General features: G+C 41.7%; 1 protein-coding gene across 15 annotated transcripts in view; it reads right to left on the minus strand.

Moving 5' to 3' along the window:
- The window catches only part of BICRA (BRD4 interacting chromatin remodeling complex associated protein), a 116,026-nt gene extending 103,354 nt beyond the window's left edge, over window positions 1-12,672 (minus strand). For 4 of the 15 annotated variants that reach the window (XM_038381543.2, XM_043501386.1, XM_043501393.1 and 1 more), the window contains exons 1-2: window positions 10,905-10,927; window positions 10,647-10,776 (exon numbers count right to left, since the gene is read on the minus strand). The gene's annotated coding sequence lies outside the window, so the exon portion shown is untranslated. Of the gene's footprint in view, window positions 1-10,646; window positions 10,836-10,904; window positions 10,932-12,640 lie in introns of those variants that run through there. The other 11 variants (XM_043501389.1, XM_043501395.1, XM_043501390.1 and 8 more) reach the window with 6 other exon arrangements.
- Between the last annotated feature and the right edge of the window lie 8,113 nt (window positions 12,673-20,785).

The following is a 20,785-nucleotide window of genomic DNA, read 5'->3' on the forward strand; positions in this document are numbered from 1 at the left end:
GATCAACTCCTCCCCTTCCCTCCCAGCACCTCCTGCACAGTGGCCCTGCACCTCCTGGGATAGGGGGTTGGGGTGAGGGCTCTGGGAAGGAGTTTGGGTGCAGTAGGGGGCTCAGGGCTGGGGTAAGGGTGCAGGAGGAGGTGCAGGCTCTGGGAGGGAGTTTGGGTATGGGAGGGGGCTCAGGGCTGAGACAGAGGGTTGGGGTGTGGGCGGCTCCCCAGAAGCAGCAACATGTTCCTTTGGTTCCTAGGTGGAGGTGCAGCCAGGCAGCTCTCTGCATGGTCTCTGCCCGCAGGCACCCACTGGCCGCGGGTTCTTGGCCAATGGGAGCTACGGAGCCGGCGCTCAGGGTGCTGGCAGCATGTGCAGTGGCCCCTGGCCATCCCTCTGCCAAGGAGCTGAGGGACATGCCGCCGCTGCCTGGGAGCCGTGAGGAACCCAGTAGGGAGTCTGCCAGCTGCTTCAACCAGACTTTAAACAGCCTGGTCAGAAGTGCTGACTGCAGCCTCCACCTTTTTTACTGGGAACCCTACGTGGAGCGAGGGTGGACCTGGGGCGGAGGGAGGATATACTACTCCCCAGATAGAGAGGAAGTCGGTGTCTATACCCTGTGGGCAGTGTTCACTGACTCCTTAGATGACTTTGATGAGTGGTGGGCGCTATCCAGGATTCTCTGCTCAGTTTCTCTCTCTGGCTCCCTCACTTTTAACCTTTGACCTCACTCTCATTCCTGTTTTCTCCTTCCTTGTCCCACCTACTCAACTGCAGTCTGGGCTTACTGGTTCCTCCCCCTTAGTTGAGGGAATGGGTCTTTAGTTTTGTGCAGGCCTAGACCTACCTGTCCTAGTTCTGCAAATAGTAAAATACACTCCCTCCCAGAAGAAGGATGACTTCAGGTGGGGAGCTTCCAGGAGGCATGACTGGTCCTTTGTACAAATGTCCTTAATAATTATAACCCAGGTTGATGGGAGGAATTAGGATACATGAGAAGAAATATTTTCAAGTATGAATATTTAGGAAGACACCACGTAATTTTTTTAAAAAGATGTGACAATGCTGTTTGAAAGCATGTCCAGTTTTTGTCTGGTTGATGCTGCCATGTCCCTAGGTAGTGACTGAAATGTCTCATTTCTAGGTCAGGGGACCTTCCTTTTAACAATGGAACTCTGAGCTTGACCGCCCTCTGTCTCTCCTTTCCCTTCCTTCCCCCTCCCCCAACATGCTGTATTTACTTGTAACATTTTGCTTGAAATCACTTCCAGACTCACATTCCCTCAACCACAGCAGGAGGAGGAGTACAATAGAAAGCAAAGTGTTCTCTTTTCAGAGGACGAGAGAGAGAGAGGAGGGAGGGATGCCTTCCTCTGCACTTGCTGTGTGCAGGGCAGAAATCTTCCTTGAGTCTGAAAACCTTCGTCATCATTTGCCTAAACAATGAGCAACACTGGGCTGTTTTCTGACCCATCTCTTAAGAAAGTCTTAGTTCAAATACATTAGCAGAGATTGTTAATCATTTTGGTTGTCAAAAATATTTTAAGTGAATTTTATGATAGCAAAAGGTGCCAGAATGACAGTCCTTGGAGACTAATGTCCTTGATCCATAGAGTAATGTGGGCTTTCCTGACAGTGTGCCTTACATCCCAAACCTGTATGGATCACTGTTAGCACGTTTGTCTACAGCTGCAGCGAAGATGAATTATGGACCACATTATTTGCTAATGTAGATTCAGCCACGTAGGCCAATTAACGTGGGTGAGAGAGAGAGAGAGAGAGAGATGGACACCCACCCTACTAGGAAATGGGCTGAAACCAATAGTTTACTTACACAGAAGATGGTTGAAGGGTGACCAGATAGCAATTACTTTTGACCACCACTGACTTTAAACTGATTTCAACTGTTTTTTTAAGCTATTCACCATTTTCATGTTACTTTTCTAACCAAGGCTTGAAAAAAATCCATTTGTCCCGGATGAGTAGGGAACTTTGTCTGGTGCATGCATCATCTTTCAGGTATTTCAACTGCTTATGGGAACAAAGAAAACTTTAATCTGAATGTAAACCAATGATTTTTGTCTTTCTGCCTCTGCTGCTGCTTAGAGCTTCCACTAACTGCACCAGAGCGAAAACTGAGCAGAATCTTGTTAGTTTTCATGGCTGGTTTTCAGTTCTCTCTGGGCAGCAATGAAAATGACAAGAATCAGGTCAATTTCATTCTGCTGATGCTTGACAAAGCAAAGAGTAAAAGCAGAGACAGACAGTGGAGTCCGGTACTAAAATGTGAAGGCTGGGGAAATGGAGTGACAAAAACAGTTCCCTGCAGCAGCCAGAAAGTTCATGGAGGGGTAAAGTTGTCCTGAATAGTGGAGGTACCCTTTCCCTCCCCCTCCGATCCCCCACCCCACGCATGTTCCTTCATATCCATCTGTAGTGGCAATCATCTTGCTGTTAGTGGTCTGGTAAAATTTTCAAGCCCTCTTCATGCATGGATGGGGCTGGGAAAGAGGAAGAGGTTGACAGAATATGTTAAAAAAAGAGAAGTAAAGAAAGAGCTGTAGGGAGAAGAAAGTATATCAGGGAGATGGACAACACAATGATTGGAAAGTGAATAGAAGTGAGAGAAAGAAAAAGGAAACACACCGAAGACAACTCAGGAAAAGATATACCATGATCTATTATAGAAAAGAGAGAGTAGAGACAGGAAAGGAAAGAAACGAAACAATAGCAAGAGAGATGTAGTAAGTAGGAGTGTTCGAATGAGATATGATAAATATATTATTTGATTGTTTTAGTTTGGATTAAAATGAATGTTGGCAAAACTAGAGTTTTTGTGGTATTGAGACCATCTCTATAGCTGGAAAAATCCTGTTTGGCAAATATAATGCTACATTAATACTGGTGTAACTTAGCAAATATATTCAATTTTTTCTGCTAATCAATCAGTTCTGGTAGCAAGTTGTATTTGAAAAGACTTGTTAAACACAAGGTTGATTAACAATATGTTACAATTAAATACAGTACACAACTTTTTTAGTCCTTTATACTGCAGGGGGAATGTGGCTTTGGGGAGGGCCGGGGATAGCACAGGTATTTTTCATCTTGACTAATAAGCTTAGTCCTAAGGAAGCAGGTGCAGGTAAAATTTTTAAGCCTTGTTAAAGTCCTTGAAGTCCACTGAGGATTTCAGCCATTGGTGGACAGCAACCAGCATAGCTACAATGGTGCAAACCCCTAGTGTAGACAGGGAAGTCTGCTATTTGCATCCGTGAAGCTTACCCTAGTATCAAGGAGGGGTAAACTAACTCTGTGTAACAGTGGGTTTTCCGATCTATGCTAGGGGTTTATACCAGTGTAGTTATTCAGTGGCTGGTCACCAGTGAATAAGATCAGGACAAATCTCCAGTGTTGATAAGACCTCAAACATCTTCCAACATATCTATACAACATATAAAACCCATTAATGATAAAGGTGGCTTGGGTCATTTTATTATTTTTTTTAAAAGTGGACACAATATCACAAATTTGTGATTTATACTTTTGATGAAAATTATCTGATTATGCATCTTAGTGGTGACCAGGATGATTTACAAAAACAGGCTGTCCTTGTTCTAGTTGGGGGGAGTGTGAGAAAGCTGACTGCAAATGCATCCGATGAAGTGAGCTGTAGCTCACGAAAGCTTATGCTCTAATAAATTTGTTAGTCTCTAAGGTGCCACAAGTATTCCTTTTCTTTTTGCGAATACAGACTAACATGGCTGCTACTCTAAAGGCTGACTGTGTATCTGTTTACTGCACTAAAAGGTTAGTCTTGTGTAAACTCCTTTGCTATGAGACAGATATGGAAAGGATGACAATTATAGCTGAGGTTCCAAACCCCTTAAGGGCAGGGGGAAACTCTGAAGGTGAATTCTGAGTTGTCATGTGCAAAGGAGTCTATGATATGCCATCAACCTGTTTGACTGTTTCAAACAGAAGACACTGAACAGATGTGCGAGTCACCAGCTTTGAGAAAGCAAGAATGCAATAGTGGACGGGTTCCAACCACAAATAATGAGAAGGCAACACTGCTTTGGGGCTGAACTGATACCCCCGATGGTTAACAGCTAATGCAGGTGAAATCAAATGTTACTCAAAGAAAGGAAGGAAAGGACAAAACAACCCTGCAGAGATTATTGATAACTGAAAATTACTATTGAATGACAGCCAGTATTGTACCACTGCTCGTATGTTTGCCTCAGCACCAGAAATGCCTTGAAACAGTCGTTCTTTGAGGGACAAATACTACCTTCAAATGCATATTGGCAAGGTTTCTATTTATTTTAATGGGAGTCATGCACACAGATGAAGGCACAATTTCCTCCTTCCCTCGAGACTCAACATGGAAAGAGACAGTCCCTAATGTAAGTGATTTATGAAGTTACCCCCCTAGACTGTGTAACAGAGTATGTTTACCTTCCTGATTATTCTAATGCCTGCCAGTAAATCACTGTAGATCCCTCAATACAAAATATTAATGCAGAAATTATGAGTATATAAAGTAACAGAGTAATGGTGGGGGTGAACAAAAAGATATTAGTAATGGTGCTTTTTGTGAGTGGTGTGTAACTGCATTTGGAACTGGAAAGGATTGTAGCTTGACAACACTTAAGACTGAAGTCCTCAACCTATTTAGCCTACCTCAACCTTCCTCAGAGACTTCCTCTGCACTGCCTCACCAATTGGATTGACCCTCACTTGGAAGGAAGACCTCAGGAGATAAGAAAATAGATCAGTTACCACATCAAAATTCAGGTTCTCTACTGAGACTATCAATATGGTTGCCAATGCATGGGAGTGGCTCTCGTATCATGAAGATTAAGGCCTTGTCCACACTGGAGAATTTTAGCATATTACATAACATTAGCCCATGTATGCCAAACATACATACAAACTATCTAAAGGCATATTTTAGTTATACTGTTTATACAGAACTGTTTATACACAACTTTTTTAGTCCTTTATACTGTTGGGGGAATGTGGCTTTGGGGAGGGCCTTCTACAAGTCTAAGTAATGTCTGTTCTTAGCATGTACTAACTTGTGATGTTACAGTGCTAACAAAGTCAAGAAGCGCTGGTAAACTCGCTAGCACATTACAATTAGTCCTCCACAGTCCCACGGTACATGGTCACTCATTTGAAAACTTTTGGTCTGTTTTCTGTATTCCCACAAGCTACTATGCATTATGGCTGTGCCAGGAACAATGGGATACGTTTCCAGGAGGCAAGATGCTTGCACTGTTTTACTATACTGTAAAGGTGTGTGGACAAGGGGATAAATGCAATTGAAATAGGACATACAGTTCAGGCTCTGAAATGTGCCAGTCACACACAGGCCAATATTAACATTTTAACAGCACATAGTATAATTGTCTAATGCAGATGAGGCATTACCCACTGGGAATTGGCTATGATGTTTCTTTTAAACAAAGTATTGTGAATGGGGGAATATGCACATATAGCCTGACCAGTACATAGAAAAATATTAACAGCACAGTGAAACACTAGTGAAAATGCACAGCAGAACAACAGTGAAGTAGTTTATAACTGGCACTGCAGTTTATACATATGAAATAATTCAGGACTTTCATTCTATGCACAACAGAATGTAACTAGATTCAAATTCACTATAAGCAGATTCTGCAGTATTTATGTGACATTTGTACACATACATTCTGCATATTCTTCTTTCCTGAAAGGATTTCTCTATTTGGTGTCAACCTTTTGCAGGGTTGAGAGAACCCAAGTAAAGCTGAGCCTAGTTTAAAGGTCTAGTCTCCTGCCTATGGTAGGGTTGCCAGGCGTCCAGTTTTCAACCGGAACGCCCGGTTGAAAATGGACTCTGCCGGCTGGCTGTTAAAAGTCCGGGTGGCGGCGCAGCAGAGGCCTGGGGGCTAATGCAGGCTCTCTGCCTGCCCCAGCTCTGCGGGGCTCCTAAAAGCGGCTGCCAGGTCCTTGTGGCCTATAGGCACATGGGCTGCCAGGGAGCCTCCACGCGCTGCCCCCTCCCCCTAGTGCCAGCTCCGCAGATCCCATTGGCTGGGAACCGTGACCAATGGGAACTGTGGGGGCAATGCCTGCGGGCAGTGCATGGAGCCTCCCTGGGTACCCTGCACCTAGGGGCTGCAGGGACCTGGCTGCTGCTTCCTGGTAGCTGTGGTAAGCGCTGCTGGGATCCCAAACCTCCTCCCACACCGCAACCCTCTGTCCCAGCCCAGAGTCCCCTCCCACACCCAAACTCCCTCCCAGAACCTACCCCCCACCACTCTGCGCCAGCCGTGAGCCCCCTCCTACCCCCAAACCCCTCATCCCCAGCCCCACCCGAGAGCCCACACCTCCTCCCACACTCTGGAGCTCCCTCCTGCACCCCAAACCTCTCATCCCCAGTCCCATCCCAGAATCTGCACCCCCAGATAGAGTCCTCACCCCCCGCACTCCAATCCCCTGCCCCGGAGCCTTCTCCTGCACCCCGAACCCCTCATTTCTGGCCCCACCTGGGACCCGCACCCCAGACCAGAGCCCAATCCCCCCGCAGCCCAACCCCCTGCCCCAGTAGCCCTCTCCTGCACCCCACACCCCTCATCCCAGGCCCCACCCCAAAGTCCACACTCCCAGCTGGAGCCCTCACCCCCCTCCTGCACCTCAACTCCCTGCCCCAGACCGGTGAAAGTGAGTGAGGGTGGGGGAGAGCGAGCGAAGAAGGAGGGGGGATGGAGTGAGTGGGGACGGGACCTCGGAGAAGGGGTGGGGCAGGGGCCGAGGCTCGGCGCAAGGCAGGGGTGTTCATTTTTGCACAATCAGAAAATTGGCAACTCTAGCCAATGGATGCAGATTAACATTAACTGGATTTACCATACATACAAACATATCAATTGAGGGCAAGTGATTAATTATAAATAGTTCTAAATAGAAGCAGTAGTTTTATTCAGGGAAAATAAAGGAGGAAGATAGCTATTTGAAAAACAAACCATGTCCGTGGACATACACTGGAAGGGAAAACACATGACAAAGGAAAAAGACAGAGTTGGGAAAACTAACACTAAATGTGGCATCTTCATCTTTTCTAAAAGCTCCAAATCTATCACTATCTACATATTTTTTCCATTGGACTTGGAGAACTATTCTTTATTTAGTACCAATCCTTTAAAGACTTGGGGTGTAACATTTTCAAATATTTTTAAATAAATTGTAAGGGGTGAAATCTAAACAGCATGCTACATTATCTATAATTTCTATAATCTATAATCTCAGTCTTAAAAAAGGCAACTGTCTCTTTTTATACATGTAAATTCCCTTGCCAAAAAGCTTCATCCTAACCCTTAACTTACTCTCCAAGATTACATTAAAATGAATATACTACAGTTTAAAAATATCTATGTTTATCACAATATAAAAAGGTATATTTATGTATGACTATATAAAATGTGACCAAGAAGTTCAAACAATAACCCTTGTCCTTCCTTCATCCATCCTATTTCCCTCATATAATTTATCACTTCCACTTGTGGAGTTATGTCTGTAACTAGGACTTGATCCTGCAAATACTTAAGTACGTGTATATCTTTACTCAGTGAGCAGTCACACTGAATTAATGGCGATAAACATGAGTGAAGTTATGCCTAAATGTTTCCAGGACCAAGGCCTTAGGCCCCAGTGCTGGAACTTGATGGGAAGCGGACAATGAAAATAGATTCCCACACCCATCCAAAATCCTACTGAACCTGCTGAGTCTCTATAAGAGCACAGGGGTCTTTCCAACCACATCACACCACAGGACTGGGGGGTTGAGATAGTAAGCTTTTTAGGGCCGGGAGTTGTATTTATCTGTAAAGCACCTAGGAGGTACTTTGGATGCTGTATAAATGATTTTCGACTTCCCCCTGACTATTTACAAAAATCTTGGAATGAAAATTCTGGGTCAAAAGTAAGCACGTTGTTAAAAGTAGAGAAGTCAGTGTGCACTTTCAAATTACTTGGTCTGTCTCTAGTACCTAAACCTTGGCACGTGTATAAAACAGAGGTGGGGTTATGAACTTTGAGGGATGTACCAAGGCTATCTTCTCTAGGCACTGAATATTTCCTTTATGGTTTGTAAATAACATTTGTAAAGGCTTTTTTTTGCTTTTAGCCTCCATACTCAGGTTGAAACTACAACAGGTGAGTGGGGTAGGGGGAACCTAAAAAAGTGTATTGTTTTCTATTTCACATATTAAGGCTCTGAAACAGAGAGCAGTGTTTGGTTTTAAGAAAAGAGATGCTATGGTAATTCTGTTCCAAATAAAATAGAACACCACCATATTTTTATGTTTTCAATTAACTTTGATTCTCCCAAACCATTCTTAGCTGTAGTATGAGAAATACATTTACTCCTGGAACAGAACAAAAAAAAATTATGAACTTTCATCTCCCACTTGGCACAGTACAGTGGATCTGCACCAAATGGCAAAGAAGCAAATAATAACTGGCAAAAGACAGGAACTTTGGCGCTGCTAAGGAGCATTCATGCAAATGCCACATGTGTCTAAACTACAGCCATGAAAATAGCAGCCCTGAACAATCAATTACACTCTTCATTTTTGGAATCAGAACTCTTTAAGGAAGAAAGAAAAATTCAAAGCTGCTGCATTTGATCAATTTTAAAAGTTGCATTAGTCTTACAGTTATAACTGAATGCTCTGCTTAGCAAGAAGACCAAACAAAGAACAGAATGCAGAGACTACTGTAGAATTTTGACACTAAATGATGTAATCTGTAAAAATTCACAAATAGATTAATTACAGCGAAATACTTGACTGCTCAAGCACTTAAAAAGGAAACATCCACGTCTATTATTCTGAAGCTCACCAATAAATGAGGCTAAATAACAAATGAAATAAAGCCACCCATATCACTTTGACTTCTTGTTCTAGAAAGATCATGGATGTTTAATGCAATTATTTTAATAATAAAATACTGATTGCAAAACTGAAAATATTTTTAGTTAGCGTTGAAAAGCAATAAAACCCTAGACACACTTCAGTGGATGATGGAGCACAATACTGTGATCTTATTTTTCAAATGCCCTTTAAAAACCTAACCTGAGCACAATAGAATCAGTGTATCTCAGCCCCATATAAAGATATTCCTAAACACCTTTTCTTGTGCACTTGGTGGTAAACAGACAGTTTTGATAAGTAGCACCTGTACTCACAGAAACACCACTGCAGAGAAATACAGACAACATGAGTTTGACCAGAACCCTTTGAGTCAATCACAGAGAAAGAATCAATCAATACAACACACTCAGTCCCAGTCAATCTAAACTAGTTTGGTAAAGTTAGTTATACTTTGGGTTAAAATAAGTTTATATACCTCACCAAAGTTCAATTACTTTTCAGTGAAGCATGTGTGTTGTTTACCAAGTATACAGATATTTGGATAAACTCTAGCAGAAATCTTACAGATTTGACAATGAGAAGGATATGCAAAACACAAGAAAAAACTGAGCAGAACATATTGTGTGTTATATTAAAATGTCCCTCCACCCCCCAAAATAGGGGCAACGCTCTCTCAAAAATATTTTTTGTCACCTAAAATCTAAGTCAAGCCAAAATAGGCACACAAATGGAAAATGTGGAGTGTGAATATAATCAATTGCAGATTTATTTACCAAATGTATTTTTAAAATGTATGTAGCCAAACTTCAGGACCACAAAAAAGTAGTGAGACACCCATTTGCAAAAAAGGTTACTAATGTTCATTTAGTTTTCTTTACCAAACACTGTAATCAAGTTGCACTGCATTTTTTTTAATCAATTAGTGCTGAGCAGACACACACTGGTTTGCAAAACAATACCAAAAACACAAGTCGGAAATTTCATAAGGGAGGAGCAAGTGAGGATAACCCTTAACTGGCAGGTCTTCTCTCCTCAGTGGAGCTCCAGGCTTGATTTTACCATACCATGTCAAATCCCAATGTACCGTTTGTAATACCTTGCAGACCAGCAACCATAAAGATCAGGCTTCTTTATTTTGACATTACAAATCTGTTTTGCTTCACCTCTCCATTAAAACATTTATTTTAAAATCGAGCATAAGATAAGACCCATCTGTGGGCATCCTTCTTGGTTTTTACTTGAGAGGAGTGGGGGGTGGGGTAACAGAGACAGACGATGGCTTTACAACCTCAACCGAGAAATCAAAACCAAGTCATAACCATCCAACACTGCAAACTAACAGCTCATTTTTTTTCCTCCCCAAAGCCCCCACCCCTTTACTGGGGGAGGGGGAGAAGGTTGATTCCAGAAGGTTGTGGGGATCTGAGAAAGGGGCACCCAGCACCCCTCTTTCCACTGCTCTGTCTGTGCAGGGAACGATAGAACGTTATGAATCGTTTTATAAAGCTACATTGTATTCTGTAGACGTGACCTGCAGACGCAGTAACAGGAGGCTGTTTGGGGGGGAACTGGATTGGGGGAGCAATGGAAAGGGAACAGGGATGCTACCCTAGGAGGGGTGCAAGGCTCCCTTTTCCCCCCTCCTCCCCAGTTTTTTTCGCCCTGTCACAGCCCTGAGTTGCAGGTAGAGAGAGTTAAGAGATTTAAAGAGAAATTGCTACATTGTAACAAACTCACCGTGATGTTTGAGCAGCAGTCAGCGCGGGGTCTCCGAGACATCCCCGCACGGGCTCCGGAGGCAGGACCCCGGCAGGCACAGACACATAGAGGTTCAGCTCACTGCCTGATTACATTTCAACAGAGCTTCCTAAAATTCAAAACACGGGAGGAAGGAAGGGAGGGAGAATAACGATTGTAATTCTATTTCATTTTTTAGAAAAACTTCACGCACCTCTACTAAAAAAGAAAAGAAAATCAGGTATAATTTGCCCCCACCTCTTTCACAGGATTTACATTTGTGATGCCCCACCCCCCTCTTTCAAAATAGCCACACACACAAGTGAGAACGGCAGAGAAACACCATAGGGCTGTCAAGCTGGAATGAGTAAGATTTAAAGAGGCAGACGTGCCAAATCTCGTTCATTTTTCAAATATAATTTTAAGGCAGTTTATAATGCATCTCCCTCATATGAGGAAACATTTTGCAGCATCTGGATACATATGAGTGTTTATTTCAAGAACACTTAAAAACCTATTTTTTATATTTTTAAAAAGCTAAGCTCACTGCTCCAAATTGTTGCAGCTTCAGGCAGTGTAACTAGAGATTAAAAGATATTTATTTATGTAAAGATGTTTTCACTGGCACCTATATTAAAATGTCTTAGACCATGCCCCACTGAAGATCTCAACAAAACACACTTCAAAATCCCTTCATCAAACAGATAATTTTAAAACTGTCTTTGAAACGAGCTCAAAATGAAAGTCTCTCTCTCAGGCCCCATCTATACTAAAGATTTTTTTTTTAAATCATTGCAAACACCCATGTTAACAACCCAAGGTAGACAGCCTGCTGGTTACCTCCACAGTTTCAACAGTGTGGAACAGACTTGCTTCCTGGAAGGTCAAATGATATAGGCCACAATCCAGGGCACAACTCATTGCAGGATTGGGGCCCACTGTCATCCAACTTTTCTGGAAGCAGGTCTATTCAACATGGTTCTGAAAATTATGTCACAGATAGCAGGATCTCTACACAAGGGCTCCCACCAAAATCTGTCTTAAAATAGACAAGGTCTAAAGGGTTCCATCCACAATGGGATAGGAGAGTGACCAGCACCTCTCAAATTTGGGCCTCAAATAAATAAAATTTAGCAAGTTTACTCTCTCTCTAGTTTATGGGGTCATTCATCATTTTAATGGGAGTGTGTGGAAAGGTAGATGTATTTTAACGGCTTGATCCTGATCCTATTAACATCAATAGACATTTTTCACTGACTTCAATAGTAACAGGTTCAATCCCTCTTTGAGAGTTTTCAACTTGATAGTTATTATTGTCTTGTCTTTATTGTTTAATTAGCTCTTAGACCCCAATCCTGGAATGCATCCATGTAAAGCTCACTGCAGAATCAGAGTTTAAGGCCCTGATCCTGGAAAAAACTTATACACACTCTTAACTTCAAGCATCTGAGTAGTCTCACTTAAGTCAACAGGACGACTCGTGCTGAAACTTTAACATTTATATAAGTGTTTACGGGAGCAAGGCCTAAGAGTCATAAGAACAAGCTTATTAATGTTTGTATAGTGCTTTATAAAAATATACATGCTAAACATTATTTTAATTTTTAAAACATGTATCTGTAGTTTGCATAGTTTGTAAGGGATCCTAAAATCAATATTATTACTGAGTTTAAAATGTTGCTGCTACAGTTATTTATTAAGCATCAACGTTTTCAGCCCACTATATCAATGCAGTTGGATACATCTCACTCAGCTAAAGAGGAAAATATGACTTCAGTGAAAACTGGAATGGTTAGTAGTTATAGAAACTTTTGATGTAATTCAGTCTCTGGATTATAATCACTTCATCTTTCTGTAGCAGCAATAAAGTGACTCAGATAAATAAACCAATAAAATGTATTTAATCATTTCAATGGATGCACAAGGTACATGAACAAGTGCAAAGTAGAAATGCTATTACTAATCATAAAAACACTAATCTTATTAAAATTAACCTGTTTACAACAGACAACTCAAATGCACCACTGCTCTCTGAAAGCAAAGAAAAATATCATGCAAGTAAATACAAATTTAATTTATTTACACCTTTAATATTTAATGACTGCTGCTTTCCTCCTCTAAAATGTGTTTTCTGGACTTGGGTAATTATTAATCATACTTTTATAAAATAAATTTCATCAGCTAATTCCCACCATACAAAATCTTGATTTAGATGAGATCTGGAGTGAAATCATAGCCCCACTGAAGTCAGTAGAAGTTTCAATGGGGCCAGGATTTTACCCATGGTATGTACTAATTACCAATTATTAATTATATTCATACTGTGCCTTCCTAGTATATCCCATCAGCTTCAGCCCTGGAAACATTCATTTCCTTAACACACGTGTTTAAAATTAAGCATGTGCATAAGTGTTTATGAGATTGTGGCCTTTGTTATTTCACAGGTGGTTACAAAGGGATGTACTTCTTTCTAACTATAGAGAAAGGTTTCCTTGGAGGCAAGCAACACTAACTACTGTGATTCTTAGATTGCCCAGCAGTTTGATTTAAAAAAAGCTTATAGGTATGGAACAGAAAATTACTTCTGATAACCATTTGTAGTTGCCACAGTAGTCTGTTGTTTTAAATGACAATTTTTGTTATAATTGTACTTCATAATCAAAATGATTGAAAACATGATTTTTAGTATTTAGAGAAATTATGGATAAACTAATCACATACTTTAGGCTCTCACATATTGAGCAAGGACCAGTTACATTCAGCAGGCTAATGAGAAAATTAGGTACTAAAAATAATCCTTCCCCATCCCCTTCTAGTAATGGTATGGGCTAAAAGGTTAAACTGAGGAAGCACCGTAACATCACCAGTCTTCCTGAGGGGAGTCAATTACTATGAAAAGGAATTGCAAGCCTAATTTCACTAGGGAAAGGAAGGATTTTTTTTTAAATGTATGTCCTCTTTAACATTTTAACACCAAGTGAACATACTGACTTTGATATAAAACAAAAAGTTATTTTTAACAAAAAAACTGGCTCAATTATTTACAGTTTTAGGGCCAAATTCTGCAAAGACTTCCCACTAAGAGTAGGCACTGTGCTAGGTGGTAAATGTTTGCAGGATCAGGTCCTTAATTAGTACTAAGACAAAAAATAAAATGTCTTTCATTTCACTATATTACATGTTCACAATATTTTGTTGTTGTTTTTTATAACTGGCCATGAAAGCCAAAATAGCCAGCAAAATCTTATGACTGTTTTGGATATTAGGCATAGCTACATACATTGAGAGCATGCACATTTAACCAATCAACATACTTTGAGTTTATATACTGAATGCTACTAGTACTACTGTACATTCAAGCACAATTTCAAACTGGCTCTGTGTTCAGGCAGCACAAAGTACAGCTAAAGCAAGGGTCCTCCGCATAGCAATTAAAAACTGGTTCTGCCAGAGAGAGAAAGGCTTTTTCTGATTGGTCAAAAGTGGAGCAGCTCAGAAAGGAATGGGAAGGGCTATATGCATCATCCTGCATCCTGATTAGACAGGTTAAATGTGATTGACCAGTGTGAGTAATTAATAATCAAGAGGCAGGGCTTTCTGCTTTGTTTATACCCTTTGATTGGCTGAATTTGAATTAGATATACATTCTGTTTATAGCTGGGTGGGACTATGGAAGGGTTTATTTTGGTGCATTACACTATAAAAGTGCAGTGCAAACTGAGTGCAGTGACAGTTTAACAGAGGGAGGAGAGAGAAGGGGGTTTGCAGCGTAGTAGCTGCCTGCAGCCTCAGTATCATCACTATTTCCTGGCTGTAAATGGCCTTGCGATCAGCCTGCCAAACTGCTGAAAGCTAACCTAATCAGGAATGTAACTTTTAATGAAGCACACAGGGCCATGCTATGGCTTCTATTGTCAAATTTGTACAGGAATTTTGAACACAAAATAGTTTGAATAAAATGTGTGTGAAAGGAAATAAAGATGAAGGATGTTGTTCCCCCTTCATACCTGTATTCCATTCTGCAAAATCAGAACTACTTATAGAGTAATTTTTAAGTAATGAAATGAATCCTTATTCACATATGAACTATATTTTTACCTAGAGCTTTTCCACCCCAACCTGAAAAGTTTAATAGGTATAATGAAGTCTATCTTGTCCAGAAATCCTGGCAAGAAGCCACAAAAATTGCTAATTAGGCTTACACAGGGGGCAACATAGCTCAAACCAACTTCCTTCTTGAAAGGATGTTACCATCAACCAAGCTCTTCATGCCCAGGGTACATTTCTACATGTGAAGAAGGTGATATTGATTTTTTTAAAGAAAGACAGATTTTAAAATTGTATTACATTTCCCTAATTTTACAGTCATTTCCCCTTCTCTTTTCAATACACTTAAAAACAAATAAACAAGCACAAACCCCCCAAAACAAAACAAAAAACTTACTAGAGTGACAGGAAGCTTCCCCACAGCTAGGTCCTGCCATTCTGAATAACTAGAGCAGCTCCACTGACTTCAGGGCAGTGTCACTCACTTACACCAGCAGAGAATTTGGCCAACAAACCCACTGTTCAAAACGAGAGAAAAGTTAAAATAATATTTTGTAATTCTACAGCACCTTTCAGTGAAAATAATATGTAATGCTTTTCATCATTAGATCTCAAAGTGCTTTAAAAATGAGAGATAAGGTGGGTGAGGTAATATCTTTTATTGGATCAACTTCTGTTGGCAAGAGAGACAGGCTTTCGAGCCACAGGGAGCTAGGGTTGCCAGGCATCCGGTTTTCAACTGGAATGCCCGGTCAAAAAGGGACCCGGTGGCTCCCTGCTAAAAGTCCCACTAAAAGCGGCCAATTCCGTGCAGCTCCCGGAAGCAGCCTGCATGTCCCTCTGGCTCCTAGGCCCAAAGGCAGTAATGGGGGCTCCGTGCGCTGCCCATGCCGCTGGCACTGCCCCAAATGCCAGCTTTGCAGCTCCCACTGGCTGGCCTGGGGGCAGTGCGCGGAGGCCCCTGGCCACCCCTGCACCTAGGAGACAGAGAAACATGCTGGTCGCTTTCCTGGAGCCACCTGAGGTAAGCGCTGCCTGAAGCCCACACCTGAAACCCCCTCCCATGCCCCAACCCCCTGCCCCAGCTCGGAGCCCCCTCCTGCACCACGAACCCCTCATTTCTGCCCCCCCCCGAGCCCACACCCCCAGCCCAGAGCCTGTACTCCCTTCCACACCCCAACTCCCTGCCCCAGCCTGCAGCCCCCTCCCACACTCTGAAACCCACAGCCCCACACCCCCAGCCTAGAGCCCCCTCCTGCACCCCAAACCCCTCATCCACAGCCCCACCCCAGAGCCACACCACCTCCCGCACCCCAACACCCTGCCCTAGCCCAGTGAAAATGAGTGAGTGAGCGAGGGTGGGGGAGAGCAAGCGAGGGAAGGAAGATGAATGGAGTGAGTGGGGGCATGGCCTCAGAGAAGGGGTGGGGCCTTGGAAAAGGGACATGACAGGGTATTTGATTTTCTGTAGTCAGAAAGTTGGCAGTTATATGGAGCTCTTTTTCAGATCAGCATCATTATGCCCATTTTTTACACATGGAGAAACCGTGGCATAGGTAGGTGAAGTCACATGTCCATGTTCACAAAGCAGACCCATGGCAAAGCCAGAAATAGAACCTAGGTCTCCAGAGTCACAGTCTAGTGCTCTAATCATTAGGTCATACCAACTCCCATAAAATAAAAATCTTAAACAGATTTTTAAACTTCAAGCCATATCCTCAAATAAAGCAAATGCTCACACAGCCCCACTGTTATTAATGGAATTGCACCAATTTCACAACTGAAGATCTGTCCTTTTAAACAATAAATTAAAATGTCACTGTCCCATTGTAGTGTACGCAAATCAGTAAATCTTTCTGGGCCCAACTCGCCATTGTTGTGTATCTTGGGCAGTCATTTAAATCAGTACAAAGTGAGTCAAAAATGCTACAGAAGCATTTTATACCCACTTTCCATTGGTGTAAATGACTATACAAGGTGCAGTGCAATGATGAAACAGGTCATCTGTACCTCAGTTTAACTCTCTGTAAAATGGGTTAAATTTTATAGATATATATATTAGCAACATTAGTATTGCTAATAAAACAGTAAATAATCAGCTAGGAGTTTTATAAAACTTGCATCTTCAGAGATTTATAATTTATGATAGGGAAATTAAAATTTACTCCAAAGTGAGACTTGTCATACAACATGTGGATTCATGTCCCAAAAGAGCATTTTTGTTTGTGCTTTTTTAAAATAATGAAGTTTAAAATGACAATTGACACTGCTGGACACCTCTAATACATCTTCAGTCCTATTTTAATAGAGCTACTCACATACGAGAGGATCTCACATGAAGACTGAGCATTTAATTATAAATACAAATTATCTAATCATAAATTGTTCCTGCTTTAATCAATAGACTGCAGGAACAGTAGTCGGGTACTGGGTCACTGCAGTTTTAAAAGCATTGTAGGCAACATACTTTCAATTCTGTGATCTTTTTCCATTTCTTTTCTCTTCTGAGTTATTTTACTGAGATTCAGGTGATTCCAGAAGACTCTGCTCTCAGCATGACCTGGACTATAATATTAGTAATAGAGCTTTTTCATGGATAAAGAGGGAGCAAAAGTGGCCATAGAACACATTCTGGGACTATTCCAAAAACATAATGATGACAAGTAAACAAGCCACTTAAAATCTCTTCAGTTTTAATCATCTCAGTGGTGATATCAGAAAAAAGGTTTCAGAGTAGCAGCCGTGTTAGTCTATATTCGCAAAAAGAAAAGGAGTACTTGTGGCACCTTAGAGACTAACAAATTTATTTGAGCATAAGCTTTCGTGAGCTACAGCTCACTTCATCGGATGCATTCAGTGGAAAATACAGTGGGAAGATTTATATACACAGAGCATATGAAACAATGGGTGTTACCATACACACTGTAACGAGAGTGATCACTTAAGGTGAGCTATTACCAGCAGGAGAGCAGGCGGGGAGGAGGAAGAAAACCTTGTGTGGTGATAATCAAGGTGGGCCATTTCCAGCAGTTGACAAGAACGTCTGAGGAACGGGGTGGGGTGGGGTGGGGGGGGGAGAATAACATGGGGAAATAGTTTTACTTTGTGTAATGACCCATCCACTCCCAGTCTCTATTCAAGCCTAAGTTAATTGTATCCAGTTTGCAAATTAATTCCAATTCAGCAGTCTCTTGTTGGCATCTGTTTTTGAAGTTTTGTTGTTGTAATATTGTGACTTTTAGGTCTGTAATCGAGTGACCAGAGAAACTGAAGTGTTCTCCGACTGGTTCTTGAATGTTATAATTCTTGACGTCTGATTTGTGTCCATTTATTCTTTGACATAGAGACTATCCAGTTTGACCAATGTACATGGCAGAGGGGCATTGTTGGCACATGATGGCATATATCACATTGGTAGATGCGCAGGTGAACGAGCCTCTGATAGTGTGGCTGATGTGATTAGGCCCTATTATGTTGTCCCCTGAATAGATATGTGGACAGAGTTGGCAACGGGCTTTGTTGCAAGGATAGAACAAATCCGCACAGACACACCCCTGGAACCCCGACCTGGGGTATTCTATCTGCTACCCAAGATCCAGAAACCTGGAAATCCTGGACGCCCCATCATCTCAGGCATTGGCACCCTGACAATGGGATTGTCTGGCTATGTAAGGTTTCAGAGTAGCAGCCGTGTTAGTCTGTATTCGCAAAAAGAAAAGGAGTACTTGTGGCACCTTAGAGACTAACAAATTTATTAGAGCATAAGCTTTCGTGAGTTACAGCTCACTTCATCGGATGCATTTGGTGGAAAAAACAGAGGAGAGATTTATATACACACACACACAGAGAACATGAAACAATGGGTTTATCATACACACTGTAAGGAGAGTGATCACTTAAGATAAGCCATCACCAGCAGCAGGGAGGGGAAAGGAGGAAAACCTTTCATGGTGACAAGCAAGGTAGGCTAATTCCAACAGTTAACAAGAATATCAGAGGAACAGTGGGGGGTGGGGTGGGAGGGAGAAATACCATGGGGAAATAGTTTTACTTTGTGTAATGACTCATCCATTCCCAGTCTCTATTCAAGCCTAAGTTAATTGTATCCAGTTTGCAAATTAATTCCAATTCAGCAGTCTCTCGTTGGAGTCTGTTTTTGAAGTTAATTTGCAAATTTGCACGAAAGCGCTACATTGATGACATCTTCATCATCTGGACCCATAGAAAAGAAGTCCTTGAGGAATTCCACCATGATTTCAACAATTTCCATCCTGCCATTAACCTCAGCCTGGACCAGTCCACACAAGAGATCCACTTCCTGGACACTACGGTGCTAATAAGCAATGGTCACATAAACACCACCCTATACCGGAAACCTACTAACCGCTATTCCTACCTACATGCCTCCAGCTTTCACCCAGATCACACCACACAATCCATTGTCTACAGCCAAGCTCTACGATACAACCGCATTTGCTCCAACCCCTCAGACAGAGACAAACACCTACAAGATCCCTATCATGCATTCTTACAACTATAACACCCACCTGCTGAAGTGAAGAAACAGATTGACAGAACCAGAAGAGTACCCAGAAGTCACCTACTACAGGACAGGCCCAACAAAGAAAATAACAAAACGCCACTAGCCATCACCTTCAGCCCCCAACTAAAACCTGTCCAACGCATCATCAAGGATCTACAACCTATCCTGAAGGACGACCCATCACTCTCACAGATCTTGGGAGACAGGCCAGTCCTTTCTTACAGACAGCTCCCCAACCTGAAGCAAATACTCACCAGCAACCACACACCACACAACAGGACCATTAACCCAGGAACCTATCCTTGCAACAAAGCCTGTTACCAACTGTGTCCTAATATCTATTCAGAGGACACCATCATAGGGTCTAATCACATCAGCCACACTATCAGAGGCTCGTTCACCTGCGCATCTACCAATGTGATATATGCCATCATGTGCCAGGAATGCCCCTCTGCCATGTACGTTGGCCAGACTGGACAGTCTCTACGTAAAAGAATAAATGGACACAAATCAGACGTCAAGAATTATAACATTCAAAAACCAGTCGGAGAACACTTCAATCTCTCTGGTCACTCGATTACAGACCTAAGAGTGGCTATTCTTCAATAAAAAAAACTTTAAAAACAGACTCCAAGGAGAGACTGCTGAATCGGAATTAATTTGCAAACTGGATACAATTAACTTCAGCTTGAATGAAGACTGGGAGTGGATGGGTCATTACACAAAGTAAAACTATTTCCCCATGTTATTTCCCCCCCTCCACTCCCCACTGTTCCTCAGACATTCTTGTCAACTGCTGGAAATGGCCCACCTTGATTATCACTACAAAAGGTTTTCTTTCCCCCCCACCCCCTGGTGGTAATAGCTCATCTGAAGTGATCACTCTCCTTACAGTGTGTATGGTAACACCCATTGTTTCATGTTCTCTGTGTATATAAATCTTCCCACTGTATTTTCCACTGAATGCATCTGATGAAGTGAGCTGTAGCTCATGAAAGCTTATGCTCAAATAAATTTGTTAGTCTCTAAGGTGCAACAAGTACTCTTTTCTTTTTATCAGAAAAAAGGAACATTTTAAATATATATAGGTCTGAATTCATGCCTGATTTGAAGTCGCACTAGGAATAAATTTGGCCTATGATTTCTAACTTGACAGTAAAAACATTTAAATGGTAATTTTAAAAAGTTAAGATATTCTCCATCCTAAACACGTAAATTTAACTATTGAGATTAACGCATATGGTTTCGTATGGTCCACATGGCTCAAAAGAAATTGGAGGTTTTTTGAGTTGCAGGTTTATTTGCAAGTTTTCTGGTGCAACCAGTAATAAAACAGGTTAACAAAATCTCTGGACACATTCCCTTTGTTCAGATTAATAGGCTTTAAACTCCAAATCAAACAATTAAAAACACTAAAACATACACAGGGCATGTCTTATATTTTCAAAACTCTATGTCCAGCTTCTTTCTAGAATAAGGTGCCATCTGTTTTCTTCTGAAATGTGTCTAGCAATTTTTTAAGGCTTTGAGCTTGATTACCTGAGGTGGA

The sequence above is a fragment of the Dermochelys coriacea genome, chromosome 23, assembly GCF_009764565.3.
Source record: "Dermochelys coriacea isolate rDerCor1 chromosome 23, rDerCor1.pri.v4, whole genome shotgun sequence".
In the NCBI taxonomy this organism is placed as follows: Eukaryota; Metazoa; Chordata; order Testudines; family Dermochelyidae; genus Dermochelys; species Dermochelys coriacea.